Raw genomic sequence first — 4,303 nt, 5'->3', positions numbered from 1 at the left:
TTCGAGATTCAGTCGAAATTAGATTCTTTCTAATTGCTATCTTTGTAGTCCTGCAAAAGTTATTCACTTTTGGTTAAGAAGACATCGAACCAACTAGTGATAAGTACTTCCACTTCCGAATTTCAGGCAAAATACTCGCAACCCTCCAAGGTGTTTAAGACACACATCAAATGAAAACTTATCTTATTCATCATCTTTCGTTTTCCGTTCACTTTCTTGGGGTAAACCGGTGAATTTTTGGAGAAAATTCCATCCAAACTGCTAAAGATAATCGCACCTCAATTTGGTCCTGTATCCCAATGATGCCTGCGCTCCATTGCAAAATACCGAAATTGAGCAAAATTATTATTGTAAAGCCTTATTTCATCCGAAATTCACAGAAATGATACGAGTGCGCTGCCCTCTGCACGGCTTCCACCCTTCTTCTTCTTTTTTTAAATTTTTTATAAATCTTTAAATTCATGGCCCTCAAAATGCTCCAAGGGCATGCAAATCGTAATTTGGACGGTGCAGGCAATTTCGGGCCTTTTCTGACCTGCATCCCGATAATTTCCCCCAAAGTCATCATATTACCCCAAAAAATTGTAAAGCAAAAGAAAGATGATAAAATAAGCTTTAATTTTTATGTGTGTCTCGAACGCCTTGGAGAGTAAATTGTGGCAGTTTAATGCATCCATAGGGGCACTGTTAAAAGCGGACACGCCAGGACACTCACGGACAGTAGGTGGCGCTCTTCATCCCTTCCGAATGACATGACACACTTTTTTCCCCTCCCCTCTTCTCTGACACCATAACAAAAATATAGTGGTAATAATGTCCGCCAGTGCACAAAATACGGACAGCTAGGCATTTTGGTTAGGGTGTATTGTGCATAATCGTCGGATTTGAACAGCGCCCCCATTGAAATTATTGTGCGAGCGCCCGGGTACTATATTGCAAACTGCGTTTCTTGCTTCAATTGGAAATTGCAACATTAATGTCATATTGATCGAAACAAAACTTCGTTTTTATTATAGTCAATTATTAAAAAATCATTGATTTATTTCATAGACCTTTGCTTTGTTTTTAATACTACCGTAGGCCTGCCGAACAGATGTAATCATCAAACTTATTAAACCAAAGTTTTAAAAAATAGAGGCTAAAAAAATCAAAAAGTTATGTGCTAGCCAAGCATTCAGGGATCGGTCTGAGCCATAACAATGCCCCAGCCAATCCCTTAGGACTCTTCCGGGATCTCGGGGGTCCCGACCAATACACACTTCCTTCCCTGTCCATCCATGTAACCCCGGAGGGCCAGTCACCATGTAAAAGCAAAGAGCTAAGGGAGGAACAGGGCGGCACCCTAAGCCCTGATCCTCCGAGTGGACCACATGCCCTGAACCTGTACGAAGGCGCCAATCTGGAACTCGCGGACAGTACCAGCAGCAGTGCTTACCGATTAAGCTAAGGTACTGTTGGTATTCTACGACGGGAAATTAAACATCTTATAATGACTGAATAGAACGCGTGCGGTGAAAAGCAAAATAGACACCGACGGGATTCGATCCCGGGCTCCGCGATTCGTGGACGACAGATCTAACCACTCGACCATCAGGCTTCCTTAGAATTCTCGCCAAACACAATTTGTTTTAATGATAGGTGGACAAACCTCTGTGTGCATCTGTTTTGGCTCCATGGACGAACAGAATTGAAGTCTATATTCCGGGCAATAATGAGTCAACTGTTATGGCATTTGTTTGGAAAATAATGTATACGGCAGCCTCGTTAGCCGTAGACCTATACGTGTGCTAAGCATACCTTTCGTTACGCAACAATGAACACGATTATTATGTATATAGGCTTTTTTTTAAACAGGCATCAGGTGCGTTGAGGGGCGGATCCAGGAATATTGGCGGGGTGGGGGATCAGGCCCGTTGAGATTTTTATATCCGATCTTATCAATATTATAATTGTTAGCCTATTCATAGTCATAGCGGAAGGGGGGGGGGCGTTCCACCCCCTTCCTGGATCCGCGCCTGACTTCTACTCTTTGTATTTGGATAGATGATTCTAAAATCCGTCACTATTTTAACATGGTACGGACGTCTTTAAAAAGGAAACGATAATTGTTTCTACCGATAATTGTTTTCCTTCATCAGCCTGTTATCAAACAATGTTTTCGTGAAAAAATAAGGTCAACAGCAAGTTTTTTCCTCAATTCTCAAAAAAAAAATTAAAATGTATACAAAATCAACATTGCACCAGGACACCCCATTACACTAGAGGAGCTGTTCAAGATACCGATGTGCCTCCGTTATGATAGCTGATGAGCTTCACAGAATCTGGTGAACTCGTTCGTAACCCCCGCCCTGAAAAAAACAGGGCCTAGAGCGCTATATAATAGCGCTGGACCGGGGAAGGGCTGCATAGGTGCGATCCTGCATTAACCCTAAAGGGGCCGGGTTATTTTGACCATCTCTCAGCCGGGGGGGGGGTCTAAGATCTCAGCCATCGGTACATGAAACTCGGTACATGCATAGAGCAACTCTTCATGAACATACCCAAGAAATTTCATGACCAAAGGTCAAAGGGTTTTGGAATTATGGCTAATTAATTATTCATATGTATGAATGGCAATTCTGGTCTGTATAGGCCTACACGACGTATATGGGAAAATTCAGTTTTCACGGCGCGTAGCGCCTGAAAAAATTTCGCTGCGCGACAACCCCTCGTCCGATTAATATTTTTTTATGTTTTTGGTGTCAAAAGATGCGCAAGGCTCGAGGCTAAAAAGTCATCAAAGCTTGGGTCGCGAAAAAAAAAAATTCAAAGGCTATCGCGGAAAAAGTCGAGGGGGGGGGGCGGATTCCGCCCCCGGCCCCTTTAGGGTTAAAATTCCCATAGACACTTGTGCTAAAATTTAATGATGCATATACTTCAAACTTCTTTTTAAAATACTCAGAACTCTCACAGGTATTTAAGCTGCACAAAAAGAAAAATGATGATCAACATGTCATTTTTTTGGTGGTTGACCATTGACTTTTCGAGAAAATTCTCACCCCAAGAAGACGACCCCTATTTTTCCCAAAACGGAAAGGTAGCCATCTTGAAAACGATTCTTCCACAATGTGGCATTATAGCGCCACTTTCGAGCCCAATTGCATCCAAAATGCTCATAATTAACTTAAGCCCCAAGTCCGGGCTAGTGGTTCATTGCCATAAATAGGCTAGGCCTATCTCTTCAATTCCCCAATTTTTTTATGGCTCTCAGAAGTCTCTAATACATGATATTTTGAGGGTATAACTTTTATTCATGAGCTCGGCGGATGAATTTAGGCCTATTTACCGGTGTGCACCCTGTATGAGCTTAAACTTGTGAAGGAAGTGGGAATGGCATTCTGGGTAACTATAAGACATGTAGCTGTTTAAAGGGTGCAGGCCAGTACTGTGGCGTAGCTAGGTTTTTTTTTTGAGGGGGCATCAGAATCTCATGCCGGGGCACATTCGCAAACCCATGCAGTTAGGCCCCATAATGCCTCGCTATATCCATTGACATTAGAAATTGTAAACAGTATTGCCTTTTGCCAAGTCAAAAAAACAAAACAACTTACCTGAAAACCCCGGCCTTTTTGGTTGGGAAGGAAAAAGGTCATTATAGTGTTTTGGCACTGTGGGGTAGCTGGGGGGGGGGGGGGGGGGGGGGGGGGGGGGGGGGGGGGGGGGGGGGGGCACGGCCCCCCCCCCCCCCCCCCCCCCCCCCCCCCCCCCCCCCCCCCCCCGTGGATTATGCCAGCGCCACTGCATGGAGTGCATGTTCCGGCCTCCATGATATTTTTTTGTTGGGGAGGGGGTTGTATGGGTATGGTGTCGTTCGTAGTTAGCTGGTTATGAAGTGCTTGCAGTTTATTTAGTTAACAAAACAGAAAATGAAAGAACTTTGCAGATGTACCTATAGGGGAAGGAAGTTGCCGCATCCGCCTTCTGGATACGCCATTGGTCCGGATCGCATCATTTAAAATGCAGTGCAACTGGCATGATCGAGAATTAAACAGTACCGTCTTCGGAGATGAGACATTGAGGACACTTTTGGTTAACCCTTGTATTTCATGTAGGCCTACATTTACCATCACCGAAGTTACAAATAGCCCTACTACTATTGTATCTGCAATGTTACTCTCACTTAAATTACCCTTTCAAGTTTCATTAAGTTAGTTCAGTTTACATTGTGAGATCCCCACAGGACGTCCCCAACCCAAAGTCCACCTTATTTGAAGTGCGCCACCACAAAAATTTAAAATTTTGCCACAGCATGCAGCATGCAAGC

The sequence above is a fragment of the Patiria miniata genome, unplaced genomic scaffold, assembly GCF_015706575.1.
Source record: "Patiria miniata isolate m_02_andy unplaced genomic scaffold, ASM1570657v1 HiC_scaffold_11, whole genome shotgun sequence".
NCBI classification, from domain to species: domain Eukaryota; kingdom Metazoa; phylum Echinodermata; class Asteroidea; order Valvatida; family Asterinidae; genus Patiria; species Patiria miniata.
The sequence above is the reverse complement of the archived record's forward strand: the minus strand, read 5'-3'. Positions refer to the sequence as shown.